Source organism: Streptopelia decaocto (assembly GCF_964273445.1).
Source record: "Streptopelia decaocto genome assembly, contig: HAP1_SCAFFOLD_111, whole genome shotgun sequence".
Classification (NCBI taxonomy): Eukaryota; Metazoa; Chordata; class Aves; order Columbiformes; family Columbidae; genus Streptopelia; species Streptopelia decaocto.
Genome location: NW_028116450.1, coordinates 244629 through 261598, shown reverse-complemented (window position 1 = coordinate 261598; position 16970 = coordinate 244629). Strand labels below are relative to the sequence as shown.

The 16970-nt window shown below is 56.2% G+C and overlaps 1 long non-coding RNA gene across 2 annotated transcripts in view; it reads right to left on the bottom strand.

Moving 5' to 3' along the window:
* Positions 1-16970, bottom strand: part of LOC309452197 — a 248096-nt gene that overhangs the window by 10415 nt on the left and 220711 nt on the right. The window contains exon 1 of one of the 2 annotated variants that reach the window (XR_014186460.1): positions 87-179. The exons of the other annotated variant lie outside the window; for it this stretch is intronic. This is a non-coding gene — a long non-coding RNA (uncharacterized lncRNA). Of the gene's footprint in view, positions 1-86; positions 180-16970 lie in introns of those variants that run through there. 2 annotated transcript variants of the gene reach the window in all.

Here is a 16970-nt window from a genome sequence, read left to right as displayed (position 1 = left end):
GCTCCAGCCCCAGCAGCTCCTCTCCAGCAAGTGCCCCTGCCCCCTCCCCCGCCCAGGAGAACAAGGCCAGAGCTGCCCACGCACACCTGAGCCAGAGGCAGCACAACATCCCCAGGGCCCCAAAGGGAGGAAAAAGGGCCCCAGGGCTGGGCCGGGGCTGCTCAGCCTTGGGGCAGCTCCACGGCCCCCACGGCAAAACTCACCCTGGCCGCCCGCAGAGCAACCGCCTGCTCAGCCTGGGCTGCGCCACTATTGGTCGGGACGGCTGTCAGTCTCCTCCCCTGAGCTGATCCTGCAGCTGATTGGCTGCCTGGGCTGTGACTCTGCCCTGGTTTGGGGCCCACCCTGCCCTGAGGCGATGCTCTCTCTGATTGGCTGCCTGAGGGGTCACTCCCTCCACAGTGTCTGCCTTCCCTGAGGTACTGTTTCCTCTGATTGGCTGTCTGGGATTTCCCACTTGCTCTCCCCACCAAATGATTGGTCAGACCGTTTGTCAATCATCCATGTGCCGCACTCCCACCAGGTGTGATTGTTGCGCCAGCACAGCCTGCCCCTGATCACTGCCCAGTTTGTTCCACTGTCGCCAACTGTCCTGCAGGTCTCAAAGCTTGATTGGCTGCTTACATTTCAATCACATGACTTGCCCCGCCTCCTCAAATGTGATTGGCTGCATTTCATCCACTGACTGGCCACAGACTTCCGGGCGGTTGTTGCCAGGCAGTGAACTCCACCTGAAAATGAGGCTGTGGGCCCTGAGCAAAGGCCATGGGTGATGAAAGACACGTGGGGACCCTAAACATGAGGATTTGGCCCCAAGAAGGAGGCTCTGGGCACTCAGAAGGACAGGCAGATGCTACAGATGGCGCTTTGGGCCCTGAACACGAGGGGACCCTCTTGGTTCCCGCCCAAGCTGTGTTTGGTGCCCGTGACCCCATGTTCCAGCTGTCTGCTGTGCTTTCTGATCGCATGGGCCTCTTGTCCTGCCAAACTTCTGCTGCAAATCCTGCTGTAGGAAACAATCGCCTTGCCAAGAGAAGAGCCCGGGCAGGATCTCTCAGCAAAGCGTATTTTATAAACCATTTTGCAAGACCAGGTGTTCTACCCAAAGACAGGCACATGGAATGGGACAAAAAGCCCCCGGTTACATATCCACCGATCCAGCTGCACATCCCCTCCCCTGCTCCCCATTGGCTGGTACTGCAGGGTTACAGACCACCCACTGCTTGCCTCAGTCTACCTGTCTCATTCATCTAATTCTAACAACCCTCTAACCTTACTGATTTATTTAAAATATGGATTCCTGGCTCTTTGGTTACCCTTCCCCCTAGATTAACTTTTAAAATACAGTAATCAGTTTGGATTCTGGGATTATTTCAAATGGACTTTGTTTTACGTTACGGATTCGTAGGCTGATGTCTCTGAGTCCTTCCCCTGCTGGGGTCAGGTGCCAGATCAGTTCCAAAAACAACATTCCCCCTTCCAATGGCTCCTTACAACTCCACATTGAAACAGAAGAGACGGCAAGATGGGCACACACAACACACAGCTCCCAAAACCCACCACAGAGACTTCTCAGAATGGGGATTTCTCCAATTGCCTCAAAACCCACAGAGAAGCAAACATCCCATAAATGAGACACACGAGGCCACCAAGAGTTTGTTTTTAACCGTGTCTTTGGCTTTTCTGCCCGCTGGTGCCCAGTGAGTGTTTCTGAGCAGCGATCCAGCCGTGGCACGCAGGTTGCAGCTCTTCCTCCAGGGGCCTGTGGGCAGGCGGGCCAGCAGCAGAGCTGCCCGTGGCTCTGGAAGGGCTCTCTGAGCTCTTCCTGCCACAGGCAGCACTGGCTGCTGGTGCCCTTGGGGCAGCTTGGTCCCTGATGGGGCAGCTTTGCTGCTTCCTGGACTCTTCCTCCTCCTCTTCCTCCTCTCCGGCATCACAGGCGTCAGATGCTGTGTCCTCCCTCATCCAGGCTGCAATCTGCCCCCGTCACCACCGACCGCTTTTCTCATCTGCATCTCCAGGGCACTGAAGCCTTCCTGCTCCTCCTCCTCCTCTGTGCTGAGGGGTCACAGTCCGTGATCTCCACAAATTGCCTGTGGAGATCATAGCGGCGCGGCGGTGATCTGCTCCGCTCCCTCTGCCTCAGCTGGGTCTGCCCCCGAGCAGCTGTGGGTGCAGAATGACACCGGGAGTTTCCGCTGGAGGGCCCTGGAGCTGCATCATGCCTTAGGGCTCGGTCACACCGTGGAGGACTTGTTCTCCAGCTCCTCGTCCTCCTTGCTGAGCGATGCTGGTCTGTGATCTCCAGAAACCGGCTGCGGAGATCATAGTCCCACCGCGGGGATCTGCTCCGATCTCTCCGCCTTGGCCGGGTTTGCCCCTGAGCAGCTCTGGTGGCAGGAAGAGACTGGGAGCTGCTGGTGGAGGGCACTGGAGGTGCTGGTGCAGGCTGGGCGCTGCCATCGGAGGGTCTTGGAGCTGCCTTGTCCCTGTGAGTGGGATCACAGCTCAGGGGACTGGTTCTCCCCCTCCTCCTGTCTGAGTGTTCGTAGTCCCCGGTCTCCACAACCCAGCTGCGGAGATCCTTGCCCCAGTGCGGGGATCTGCTCCTGGGCCTCTCCCTGGCACCGTTCTCCTGGCAGGGGGCAGAAGGGCTGAATCCCCGCTCCTCTTTGCTGCTGTCCTCTCGTGCAGAGTGGAGCACACGCTCACGGGGGTGACAGCGCAGCGGGCACGCAGCTTTCCTTCTGAACACCAGCCTGAGAAAGCCGTGGAAGAAGTGACGCAAGCAGGAGCCCACGGAGGAGCTGCTGTTGATCCTGCCTGGCCAGATGGGCCATGACCAGCCCGCAGCTGCCTCCTGCGCTCCTGCCCGGCTTTGCTGGCTGGTGATGGTTGGTGCGGATGAGCTGCTGTCCTCTGGAGAGTCCTCCATGCCCCCCACCATGTCCTGCAAAGAGAGCTGTGAGAAGCTCCTGCCCTTTCCTCCTGACAGGACCCACCAGTGGGGAACCCCCAGAAGCTGTGAGGGGACAGATAAGGGCTTCTCAAAGGCTCCTGGAGGCTGCAGAGGGGCCAGGGAGGACAAATGGGATGGATCCAGGTGGATGCTGGGCGTGGGAGCCGTGCTGCAACTGTGCAGAAAGCTGCCGTGTGGGAGGGAAAAGAGAGTGCTGCCAAGATTCCCAAAAGAAACCCGCTGTCCATCTGGTGCCCTGACCACCTCCTCACAGCCGCCTTAGTCCTATGGGGCAGATGCTGCGGTCCCACAGAACGCACCTGCTTGCTGCCGGCCGCCCACTGACTGAGGTGGGAACGGGCTTCTGGTGGTGCTGGTGAGGAAGAAGCCCTTTGTCCAACTTCCAAATCAGAGCACCTGGGGAAAAAAAGAGGGATCTCTGTTGAGGGCTGTTCTTGCAGCCTCCTCTGAGTTCCGGCATTTTCTTGGAACAGTTTATATGACAGGAAGAAGATGCAACTAAGACCACAAATGGGAAATGTGGTTGGGCTGAACAATGCAGGTGGTAATTGTCTGCTATGACAGAAACGCTCAGGAGGATGAGAAGAAAAATAGCAAAGCCAGGAAAAGGAAATGTGTTCTGAACACAGTTTAAACTTGTGATTACCTGATGTAAAACAGTAAATAGGCTTGCTGCCTGAGGACTGTGTCACTGTTGCAAAGATTCACAGTCTCATCATTCATGTGGTACCACAGTCCATCACTGGCCTGCAAAGAAAAGCGTCGATATCTGGAGATGAATGGCACGGCTTCTCCACAAAACACAGGCCAAAAACTGCCAAACCAGAAGTGTTCAAAACATATGCATTCCAGCCCCTGAGGAAACCTTCTCCCCTCAAATCCTTGGCTGTCAGTAACACGGCCAGGAAAGTCAGTTTTCCCCAGGATACATTTTTCCTTTGTTCAGAAGGAAGTCGCTTTTCACCTTTATGTAGGAGAAGTAGTGTCCTGCACGGCAGCTGTCACCTTCATGCACCAGGACGGCGTATAATGAGTAGAGGAGCGGTTCTCCGGCTGCCTGAGACGTGTACGGGCGAAGATCCAGGTACTGGGGGTACTCCACAACCTACGGAGAGACCAGGAGGGCTCAGCAATGACCCTGGAACACTTCAGGACACAGCAATATGTCATGAGTTGGGTGGCAGGAAACTCATCTGGACCAAAGCAGCTCTGTGGGAGCAGAGGACACATTTGTCTTCCCACAGGAACTGTCCCCAGAAGGGAACATGAAAATCTCAACATGAGCAGCTTGCGACAGAGCGTCCAGCTTTGGGAAACCCGCTCCAGGAAGAGAATGTTGCACTCCAGTTGTGCACACACCTTGCTGATCTTGTCGCCGGTGAAGGCTTCAAACCTCTTCAGACACACCGTGAGAACCTTGGGCGCGCCATGGACTGTGAACCTCTTGGAGGCGGCAGTCATCTTGTCACACCTTGAAAGCCAGGACAGAGCCAAGGGCTGAAACACACCATTTTTTCCCCCAAAGGCCAGACAGCCTTTCCTGTCTCACACATCCCTGTGCTCTTTTAAGGCTATTCAGTACCATAATGCCATGTTTAAAAACCTGTGTCTCATTACTGTGCCTTAATCCAATGTGAAAAGCTGACTTCTGCTCAATGACACCTTCGCACAGGATCCAGTATGAATACATCATCAATAATAGCCTTACTTGCTACATTTAAAGCAGTTTTCACCATCCAGGTGCTCAGGTTTCACAAAGTCTTCCAGAGCTGCGGTGACAGATGTGGCTGCCTGGAGGAGTGAGAAGGGAGAGCCCTGAGCTCTGGGAAATTCCCACACCCAAACAGTTACGAGGAGTTTACGCAAAAAAACCAGCTTGATGACGCTGAGGACACCCACTGTGAACCCGCAAGCAGTGCCCAGGAGGCAGAAAGAGGGTGTGATGCTGAACATCTCCCTCATTTCTCAGGGATTCCTAGGGTTCTCCACCTCTTTGTGGCACTGCACAGTTCAGCTACGATGGTATGGGTGTCACCAGTGATGGAAACAACACCCCCACGAGCCTGGGAGCCAGACAGGTGTTGAGGGAGGGCAAGGGAAGAAGGAGGAGGGTACGTCACAGTGCAGAGAGGGGCACGTGTGCCTGTCCAGCTGAAACCAGCATCGACAGGGAGACCACTGCCATGGCCTCTGCAGAACACAGTCCATTCCACCTCCTGCCCACCACCAACCTCTCTTGTCAGATACAGTCTTAAGCCAACTGTGTGGAATCTGGAAAGCTACAGGGGCCTTGGGACATCTTGAAGCACAATTACAAACTCTCTTACTTTGATATCCAGAGGAACATCCAGGAAGGCCTCGTAGGAATCGGACACCGCTTGGCAGCTCCAGCATGTGACTGGAAGGCAGATGGAAATGCTCAGCAACAGGGGAAGTCGACTGACTGTGCCGGGTTACCCTCTTCACACCCACTGCACCAATCACACCATCGGCTGTTGTTGCAGGCAGACAGGAGGGCACAGACAATTCCAAGGAGAGCAATAGCTGTGGAAAAGTACCTCTGGATCTCAGAAAGCCCCCAAAGATCTGATGGACGATGGTAGTGGCTTGAGAGGAGATGTCCAAGCTGCAAACCAACGGGAAGGTGGAGTTATCTCCTCCCAGAGTCTGTCTTTGTCTGAAAGCCCTGGGCATAGTTCTCCTTGAGGGGAGGACATCAAGGACTCCAAAGGGCTTGGGAACAAAGGGCTTGGGCAATTTGCTTGCTTACTCTCTGTTTCCTCTCAGACAAGCTCTCTGCATGGCATCCACGATGCAGCGTAAGAACTCGTGGGCATCCTCCTGCCTGCCATGCTCGAAATTTTCTCCTATTTCTAAGAAAGAAGAAGTTACTAGTTCTCTCCTACAAGAATGGCATCAATCATGTCACAGCACCTGCACGGACTCACGTGTGAGAGCATCGACGACAGCCCAAGGCTCGATGGCACTGGCTGAGGAATGCAGGACCTGTTGAACGTGCTCTTCCATCCTGCACATCACACAGAAGATTTTCCGGCGACCTGGAGAGGGAGGGAGGAATGGGAGAGGGAAGCTCCTGAGGTTTGCAAAATATCCACAGCGATGGGAAACCTAATGGAGGTCTTGCAGTTTAAGAATTCTCCATTCCTCCCAAGGTGCCCAAGTCCCAACAAGCCCGGGACATTTTAATGCACAGAAAACTTTCTTCAGAGGGATGCTGAACTGACGGAAGCTTTCTGTGCAATAAGCAAAGGAGTTTAACTTGCAGGAACAGGGACCAAGAGCCTGGGATAGAAAGAGGTGCCTTTCTGAAGATGAACACATCCAGATACAACAAGCTGCTTCTAGGCTTGAGTGTTCCGAGAACACCAACTCAGGGAGCTGACAAAGGAGGGCCACTTTTCTCCTAGATCGGCTTCCAGATTCTGGAAGCCCTTGGGCCCTGCTCAACAGATGTACAAGGAATGTTGCCAAAAGTACTCACAGGCCCGGCTGTGCTCCCCAGAGAGCAGGTAGTTGGCCAGAGGCGGGGTGTAGGTCAGGCACTGCAGGACAGAGTTGAGCCAGCACGTGTTGCCCAGGTTGTGCAGTCCCGCTCCAGCTCTCTGGCTGTGCTGCCAGGCCATGCAAATCTTCTCTGGGGGAAAGAGGATCCTCTGCGGTGGAGCCATTCCCTCAGCAACGACTGCCAAGAAACCACATTGGAAGAGAGATGAGTCCATGTTCTTGCACAGAAGCAGATTTAAAAGTTGAGTTCTGTACAGGAGCACCCAGGAAAACAAGCTCTAAGCTCCCACACAGAAAAACTGGGGGAAGCCTAACACTGCTCTTGAAAGTTCCTGGTCAAGGAGCAGTTTTGGAAAACAGCATGTTCCCCTGCTCACTTTGCCAAAAGTGCAACAACTCTACACTCTGACTTCTGTGCCCTGAGCAACCTTCCTTTCCCTCTGGAGTCTTGACCTGGATCATCCCCCGGCACAGTCTCCCCGTGCGTGTCAGGGCTGGAGGGTGCCCGGCAGACGGGCTGTGATGCTGGAGCCAGGCAGGACGGGGAAAGCCCCCAGTGCAGCGGGTGAGGAACTCGCTTCAGACGGGCAGGAAAGGTCCCCGTCCCACAGCACGGCTGCCTCCTGCCTGCCCAGCTGCCTCTCGCTGCCCGTGCCCTGCAGCAGGAGCTGGGTCCCCTCTGCCAGCACAGGCTGTGCTGGGGCCGGTTCCCAGCTCGGAGCAGCCCTGGACTTCAGGCAGCATCATGGCCAACACCTGTGGAACCCCCCTGCCAGCGTGCAGGGAAACGTGGTCCTGGTGTTGAGCAGGGAGCGCTCGCTGGCCCCCGCCCTGCCCAGACAATCAGGGCCCCTCACTCACCCATCTCCAGGTCCTGGGCCATGCACAGCTCCTGGGGCTCTGCTGGAGAGCTGCTCTCCTGGGGAGCCCTGTCCTCCTCCAGGGCCACCACGGGGCAGGTGAGGTGTTTGTCTGCCATCTCGTGGGTTTGGGGAAAGAGGTATGGGTGAGGAATTGGGAAGACTTGGTGAAACACCACGAGTCTGCCAAGGGCAGCCGGGAAAGACGTGGGCTGCACTTGGGGAGTCCTCAGCACAAGGCTGCCGGGGGCAGAGGGGAGTCTGCCAGGGGCAGCTGAAGTGAGGGTATGGTTGGACTCGATGATCTTAAAGGTTCGCTTCCAACCAAAAGGATTCTCTAAATCTCAAACTCAATGAAAGACGTGGGCTACGCTCGGGGGCTCTCGCCAGCTCCGTGCTCGCACCCTGTCTCGTCACCGTCCTGCCGGACAGTGTGGGCTGGGGCTGCAGCTGCGCTGAGCACAGGCAGGGCAGTGGGTGTCACAATGTGAGGTCACAAAGGGCCCCACTGTGACCCTGCGCCTGGGGAGCGAGGGGCAGCATGTCCCATTGGGAGGAACAGGCCAGTTCAGCCCTGGGCACCTGGGTGCTCTCAGGTGTCTCCAGGTCCCCCTTTGCCCTCATGTCCCCTTGGGACTGCCCTGTTGCCCTGTGGTATGTTCCAGAGCCCCGTGTTCACCTGACTGGCTGATCTGAACAGCAGTGAAGCTGCTCCTTTAGTGGGTTTGTAGAGATTTCTAGGGAATTCCAAGGGAGGGCAGCAGAGGGGATGGGCTTTGTGTGCTGTCTCACCGCTTACAGAAGCTCTCAGTGGCTTGAGGATAAACTGACCATATAACCAAGTGACAAACTGTTGGAGCGGGCAGAGCACAAAAGGAGGAATCCAGGTGGTGGGGGGTGAAAAAGGTGGAAAGCCTGAGGTACTAAATGCCTTCTTCGCCTCAGTCTTTAACAGTCAGAACAGTTGTGCTCCAGGTACCCGGCCCCTGGAAGCAGAAGACAGACATGGGGAGCAGAGTGAAGCCCCAATGATCCAAGGGGAAATGGTTGGCAACCTGCTACACCACTTGGAAACCCACAAGTCTGTGGGGCCAGATGGGATACACCCGAGGGTTCTGAGGGAACTGGCGGAGGGGATCACTGAGCCACTTTCCATTATTTACCTGCAGGAGGGCAAGAGACACAGAATATCGCTGCTTTCCCTTATTAAACTTATCAGTGGCCACACAGTGACTTTGTTTCTCGTTTAACTGTTCCTGCAGTAGTAACAGCTCATTATGGGGCCCTTGAATTGCCTTACAGGTCTGGGCTGAGTTTTGATCTGGACTGTTGCTGTGCTTGGCGGCTGCTGTCCTTGCAGAGCAGATGAACTCACTTCTGCCACCCTGCCTGGCAGTTCATTCCATCCGCGTCACAGCTCTGTCTGCAGCACTGACAGCTCCAGCTCCCCCAGTCAGGTCCCTGGCTGAGGACATTTCCTCACATCTGGGCTGAACCACCCCAGCTGTGGCACCAGCCCAGCTCTGACCTGCCACAAGGAAACCTGGTACCAAGTGTCCAAGAGCCCATGTGTGCAAAGGCTTTGCTGCAGAGCACAGACATGACATGGCCAAAGATTGATGAATGTCTCTCTAGACCTAGGAGTATAAAACCAGGATAAAATGCATGAACTCATTCAACTGAAGATATTCCTCCTTCAGCTTGGAGGAATTAGATCCTTTGCTGTAATCTTCCTGGTGTCCTGTCTAATGATGGGACAAGAAAAGTTGATTCTCATAGTAATTCATTGTTTAATACAAAGACGACAATGATGTGTCTCTGAAGAGGAGAGAGAATCAACATCACTGATTAATTGAGGTTGTTTGAAAGGATGTGCTCCTAGAGCCCCAGGGACACCTGGAGGAGTCCAGAGGGGACAGAGAAAGGGATATCATGGGCTGCTCCTGTGCTGCTGAGCTGGGCTGGGCTCCTGGGACACAGGGAGCTCATGGCAGTGGCAGCACTGCAGAGAGACAGCTCTGCCCAGGAGCAGCTCCTCTGCAAAGCACAGCAGGGCTGAGGGCTCTGCCTGCAGCACCGAGGGCACAGGAGCCAGGCATAGAGAGGGGAAAGGCAATGTGGGGGGTTGGTTGCTGAGGGCTCACTGAGAGACAAATCTTCACATTTCTAACATGGTAAGTCTCTGGCTGTAGGACAATGCAGCTGCATTTCTTGGGGGATCTCCTAAAGATGATACATCCCACAATTTACAGGGTCTGTCAGGTCTCTCTCACAGTTTTTCTCATGTAGAGGACAAGAACATGGTCCAGACCAGCGCTTCGCTGCTGCACTGTCAGAGGAACAGGGCAAGATGGCAGCTTCTGCTGAGGGTGATTGCAGGGGGAGCACCTAGGGGTGCCCAGGGCTGTCCTGCAGAGCAGGGTCCCTGCACCCCAGGGCTGTGCCGGGCAGGGACTCTGCCGCCTGCCAGGGTCAGCGCTCAGCCTGCCCGGGAGATCCCACGGCAGCAGCTGTGGGTGGAAGGAGCGACCCCCGGCAGGGCAGGCAGGGAGCTTGTGGGGTTGAAGGGGGCTGTGTGGGTCAGGGCTGCTCAGAGCTCCAGATCCCCCCACAGACATGGCAGAGGGTCCTTCTGACCAACAACATCGAGACAGCAACAGCTGCAAGGGAAGGAGTCTGTGCTTTCAGTTTTCCACTCTTGCTCGTCTGGGTGTGCAGTGGAGATGGGGATTTATTTCTCTCATTGGAGCAGACACTGAGACCCCAGGTCTCGTTAGGACTTGTCTGAGCTGCTCCTGAGCCCCTGCACACACAGAGCTGCCCCTTGGCAGTGCCAGGAGGTGTGAGCAGGACAGAGCTGAGCTGAGCTGAGCTGAGCTGAGCACAGCTGACGGGGTCTGTGACACTGACAGGGAGCAGACCCAGGGACAGAGACACAGCTGCAGGCAGCACAGACATGGGCAGGGAGAAGGAGGTGGACCAGAAATGCTGGGGAGGGGATTCAGGACCCCCCTGCAATCCCCTGTAGTGCAGACACATTTCCCAGTGCAACCCCTGGTCTCCTCTCCTCCCCAGCAGACCCTCTGCCCCAAAGCCATGGGGTCCAGGTCACAAGTCTCCACCTCAGCAGCTGGACCTCCAGGTGAAGGGGTCCTGGAACGTGGTACACAAAAAAGGTGCTAAAAGTACTTGCTCTACAGTGTCATTATGTGAGTGGCAGCAGCACAGCTGGGTCAGGAGAAGGTTCCACAGCATGCCCGTTTGCCTTTCTGTCCTTGCTATATTTTCTGGTAGCACTGCAGTGTCCTTCCCTGTTTCTCCACCTGTCCCTAGTGCTCTTGCTCTCTGGGGTTGGGGTGGGAGTGTGGGTTAGTTTTTGTTCTGACACCAGCTCAGAGGGTCTTGCCCCAGAGCTGTGTTCATGGAAACTAAATGCCCAAACTCCATTTTAAACTGTGATGAACTCTTTTCTTCAGTTGGTAGAAACAGAATGAGCGGAAACATCCCTCCATCAGGGAGGGGGTTTTCCATGAGAAACAGCATGTTTATTTTCCTCAGAGAAGTCTCCCCTGATATGCCACTGTCTTTTCCTCCTTGCACAGGTCCTCATGCCCACAGGCAGCAAATGCCCAACATCAGCTCCATCACCCAGTTCCTCCTCCTGCCGTTCACAGACACATGGGAGCTGCAGCTCTTGCACTTCTGGCTCTTCCTGGGCATCTACCTGGCTGCCCTCCTGGGCAATGGCCTCATCATCACCACCATAGCCTGGGACCAGCACCTGCACACCCCCATGTACTTCTTCCTGCTCAACCTCGCCCTCCTCGACCTGGGCTGCATCTCCACCACTGTCCCCAGATCCATGGCCAATTCCCTCTGGGACACTAGGACCATCTCCTTTTTGGGATGTGTTGCCCAAGTCTTTCTGTTTGTCTTTTTTTTTTCAGGAGAGTATTGTCTTCTCACCATCATGTCCTACGACCGCTACGTTGCCATCTGCAAACCCCTGCACTACAGGACCCTCCTGGGCAGCAGAGCTTGTGTCCACATGGCAGCAGCTGCCTGGGCCACTGGGTTTCTCTATTCTCTGCTGCACACGGCCAATACATTTTCACTGCCCCTGTGCAAGGGCAATGCCCTGGGCCAGTTCTTCTGTGAAATCCCCCAGATCCTCAAGCTCTCCTGCTCACACTCCTATCTCAGGGAACTTGGGCTTATTGTGGTTAGTGCCTGTTTAGGATTTGGGTGTCTTGTGTTCATTGTGGTGTCCTATGTGCAGATCTTGAGGGCCGTGCTGAGGATCCCCTCTGAGCAGGGACGGCACAAAGCCTTTTCCACCTGCCTCCCTCACCTGGCCGTGGTCTCCCTGTTCCTCAGCACTGCCATGTTTGCCAACCTGAAGCCCTCCTCCATCTCCTCCCCATGGCTGGACCTGGTGGTGTCTGTTCTGTACTCGGTGGTTCCTCCAGCAGTGAACCCCCTCATCTACAGCATGAGGAACCAGCAGCTCAAGGATGCTCTGTGGAAACTCATATCCTAGTGTTTTCTGAAGCAATAAACTGCCCATCTTCTTCTATATAGGAGTTTTAATGTAGCTAATTACAAGCCCAGCCTGTCAACTGGATTTTCTGGTGTTTTTGTGGTTTTCTTATTGTGATAATGTTGTCATCCCCTTTCTAATTCACTGTTGGCTTTTCTTTTATAACTGTTGGCTGCTTAAATGAGCAGCAGTGCTCTCCTTGTCTCTAAACAGAATAAAGGGCTGTTTAGCGACTTGTTTTTCGGTATATCTTTCCTGCAAGGGCTTTTCGGAGCTGCAGAGACAGTTCCTGTGCGTGGGTGGAGGGGAAAACAGCTCTTCCATGTCAGCCCTGCCAGGGAGCACCAGCGCTTGTTCTTCCAGAGCTGTTCTGGTTCCACTCCCACACTCTCCTTCTCATCCCTTGTGTTGGTGCAAGGCCTGAGTGCTCTGGCAGCTTGGTCACCGTCCTGCTGTGTGTCAGTCCTGTGAGCACAGGCAGGGACAGGCAATGGGCACTGCTGTGACAGAGCTGGCCTCATAACAGCCTTTCCAGGAAGAAAGATGATCTCCTATGGGCAATACACGATGGGTTATATCTTCAAGCATATGCTTACGATAGTGTCCCACAGATTCAAACACCAGTGTACAGCTGAACAGCGTGTGTGTGCAGGGCTGGCACACAGCAGTGTCCTCTCACAGCCAGGCTCCTGCCAGAGACCTGCAGGACCAGCAGAGCAGGGGCTGGGCTGTGCCCCTGTTCACTGGACACCCCACAGAATCTGCCCTAGGGCATCGTCATGGACGGGCCCCTCTCAACCACCATTTCTAGCCCTGACTTCTCTCCCCAGCTCACAGAGATTGTTCTTCCCTCCATGGAATGACACTGAATGACTAGGTCAGCAGTCCATGTCTGCATTGTACAGATGAGATGTGAGCACGCACATCCTGGATGTGAGGTGAGATGTACCCAGGAGCACAAACAACATCAGCTATTCCTGGGGGTTCCATGAAAGCCTGTGGGACAGACAGTGTCTTGAGGTCACTTCATGTTGGCAGAATCATCCTATGGGAAACTGCCTGAATGCAGCACTGGGTTGTGCTTCCTTTAACTGAGATCCCCGTGTCCATTCCTCATGATGTGGGACATGTCAGATGAGTGCAGAGCAGGTGACACACCACAGGGCTGAGGTGCCTCCCGTCTTTTGGAAGTGGCACCAGGAGGCCAGAGGGAAACCAAGAGTACGGCCTCTATGTGCAACAGGGAAAGATTCCGTCTCTGAACACCCCTGGGTGCAGAAGGAGTTCACGAGGCCAGCTCAGACTTGGATGGCAGACAGAACTTGATATTTCTGTGTGTGACTCCAAGAACAAACCTCAGTGGCTTGGTGATATTCATCTCAGCTGCTGGAACGGCTCATTGCAAGTGTTCCTGTCTGCTACATCACCCTTGCCCATGATCCTGGGTTGTGCTCTCAAAAGTACCAGAGCACTCAGAGAGGTTCTGGGGTCCTTGGAAAAGCAGACATCTGACCCAACTTCAAGAAGGGCTCTTTATTAAAATCCAGCCATTTTCCTCAAGAGGAGCTGCTCCTCCACCTGGTTTAGCGCCAGCAGCACAGGGCTCTCAGGGTCCATCGAGATCTTGACCGCTTCCATGAAGAGCACACGATGACAATGGTCTCAGTTGCCAGGGAGCAGATGGAGGGTTCGCTGTCCTCCTCCAAGGGCTGAAGGGCTGCAACAGAAAGAAGCAGAGCCCAGATGAGCTCCCATGGCTGCAGAGACCCCCCAGGCATCCCCTCCCGACCACGCTCCCTACTCACCGCTGCAGATCTCAGACAGACTCTCCTTGCTTGGGTCTCTCAGGTGCCGCACAGCCAGCCCTGGGCACAGAGTTCCGTCAGCCCCTGCTCCCTCCCCTCATCAGGGCTGACCCCAGGGGAGAGCAGGAGCCGAGATGCTGGGACTGAGCGAGGCGGCCACCACGGCCACCTGCGTGGGCAGGGCTGGGAGGGGAGGCCAAGGCCCTGCCCGGGGCAGCCGGTGCTCTGGCAGCCACAGGGCTGCTCCTTGTGCCAGGACAGCGGCGGGGACTGGGGCCAGGCTGCTGAAAGAGGGACCCAGCGGCTGTGACTCACCAATGAACCTCACGGCCGCCTCTCGCAAGCTGGCCTGAGCATCCCTCAGGTATGGCAGGCTCAGGCTCAAGAGCTCTTGAGCTCTGCTCCTGTCCCGCTCCAGCTGGAGAGAGCACAAGGGTGTGAGCACATCACTGTCCCTCCCCAGCTGGCCGGACCAGTCCCTCCCCACAACAACACACATTCCCCTTCCCCCCCGGCCATCCCCGTGTTCCAGCCAGGAGCACTGTGGGGCTGAGAGAGAGACACAGGCTGAGGGGTCCCAGGGGTGCTGAGAGCCCTCCCTCCCGCTGGCTGCGGGGCAGAGGGAAGAGCCCCTGGGGGCTCTATTCTTGACGACAGGGAACAAGGATGCAGCTCGGGGCTGCAGCAGGACAGGCGAGGCACATCTGCAGAGCCCACAGCACAGACATGTGGGGCAGCCCTGTCCAGCCTGGGCCCTGGGCCTTGGGGGTTGTCCTCACCAAGCTCTCTCCAATCCGCCATGTCTGCTCTGTCTGCACCAGGTGTTTGAGCTGTTTCCACCTGAGCAGTTCTGCGGCACCGAGGAGGGCTTCCCTGGCAACCTACGGAACAGCAGAAGCTGGGAGATGGCACCACGTTCTGGGGCAGGAGACCTGGTGTCCCCCAGCTCTGGGCTTTGTTCCTGGGGTGATTCTGCCCTTAGGGACCGGGGACATGCCCTGGCCCAAGCGCCCAGGGGTCTCTTCCCTGCATCACTGCTCGGCTTTGAAATCTGTACCTTGGCCACACTCAGCACTTGGTCACTCATGCGGAAGAAGAGAGGGAGCAGGCCAAGTCGCACTGTGTTCTTCATCTCCCTCTTGTCGTTCCACACCACCATCTTCATCAGGTCTCTGAAGAGGCTGATGGAGCTCGCTCTCAGCTGGCTCAGCTCCTGGGAGGGAGCAGCACAGTAGGACCTGAGCACCAGCAGCTCTCTGCCCACGGGGAGCAGAAGCTCCTGCATGGCTGATGGGAGGGGAGATGCTCCAGGGCGGCATTGTGCACACTGCAGTTGTGGCCAGATCTGTGGCCCTGGGTGCGTGAAGGGCCACTCAAGGGACTTGCTCAGGCAGTGCCTGTGCCTCAAAACGCCGTCCCAGCATCCCCCAGCAGCCTCAGCAGCCATGGTGGGGAGGAGCTGTGGGAGCAGCTGGCAGGGAGAAGCTGGGCTGGGCTGCAGAACGCAGAAACCATCCCACAAGAGCCCCAGGGAGAAAGGAGAGAAGCCCCTACTTTGAGTGGCTGGGCAGAAGGGCAGCTGTCATTGTCCAGTGCCCACCCGCGGGGCTCAGGCTTATACATCAGCCTTATACATCAGCCTTACGTCATCAAAGAAGGGCAGGAGAAATTCTGCCAGCAGCACAGCGATGGGACTGGCCTCCTCCCTCTCCAGCTGAGCCATCACAGCTCTGAAGACCACCAGAGCCTTCATCCTGATGGCCTTATTGCCATACTGCAGGACCCACATCAGGTCTGGCAGCATGACCTTCATCTTTCTGGCCTGTATGAAGAAGAGAGTTGCCCTTTTGGGACCAGGTCCATGTGTGGAGAGCTCCCCAGGCAGCCCCCAGGCCCCACCATGGCAGGGAGGGCCTTTGGAGCAGGCACCCCAGCGCCTGACTGCCAGCCAAGGCCAAGCCCAAACCCACTGCCCCGGCCCTTGGCTGCCACCATGGCTGCCCTTGGCGACACCCTACTCACCATCTCGTCTCTCTGTGACAGCGTCATCATGCCCCTGAGCAACAGGGAGAGCACCGTTGGCCTTCGTTGCCTCAGAAACCTCATAACTAGGTACATTGGAGCAAACTCCTCCTCTTGCAGATCACTGCTGGCCAGTATCTGAAAGCAAGCCAGCAGTGAGTGACCGGCAGAGCTGCTGGGGCTTCTGGCACCATGCAGCTCCTGGGGCACCAGGAGCTTCTTCCAGTAACTCACAGCCAAGCGAAGGATGGCGGTGTCCTCCCGGTGTGTATACAGGACCCTATAGTGCCGGTCCCGGAGTTGGATGTGCAGCTCCTTCAACACGTTCTGCAGGGTCTGGGGCACGGAGAACATCACCTCCCACAGTGCCAGGGCAGTGCTGCAAGAGAGCGCTCTGTCAGCAGGGCAGCCTGGGCCACAGCAGCGTGTCTGGGCTCCACGCTGCAGGACGCCTGGGATGCCCTGGGCAGCAGCAGAGGCTGAGCTGGTGCTCCCGTGGGGCTGGCAGGAGCACAGTGAGGGGGCTCTGGGCTGGCTTGCTCAGCTGTGGCTGCTGTGGGCCTGGCTGACCCCAGCGCTGGAAAGCGTGGTGGGATGGAGGGTCCTGCTCCTCGGGGGTGTCCTGCAGGATTCCTTGGCGCTGGCAGCCAGGGTGTCTCCGGGCCCCTTTCCCCACAGGGAACAAGGCCTCATGGCTTTTGGGGCCGGTACCTGTCTCCTGGTGGTGCGATTGTCAGCAGCGTCGACACCACCTCCCCAGGGCACTTGTCAGCCAGGGGGACAATTAGGGTCTCAACACTCTGTTGGGCTGGTGCCGTGCTGATGCACTCCAGGGTTTTATAGATACAGCTCGTGATCTTTGGCACCTGGAGGAGACACAGGTGAGGATGGTGCTGCCACTGGAGTGCAGCCATTTCCTCAGCTTTCCTTGCCATCCCTCTCTGCCACCTTCATGTGGCTTCATTTTACTGGGATTTGAGAGGAAGAGATGGATGGAAGGAGGAACAAGGCCTGACAGGGCCGAAGGGCAGGACAATCCAGCCAAAGGCCACTTACATCCACCAGCCAGAAATCGCAGTCTCTCTTGACCATGTCCAGCATGTTTCTGGCCGCCTCCTTGCCAAAGGTGCTGGAGTCGTTCATGGCCTCGATGAACACCAGGACTATGTCTGTTTTCTCGGAAGGCTGGAGGTATTCTGTAAAGAGCTAAGGGAGGAAGGGAGGCAGCAAAGCCAAGT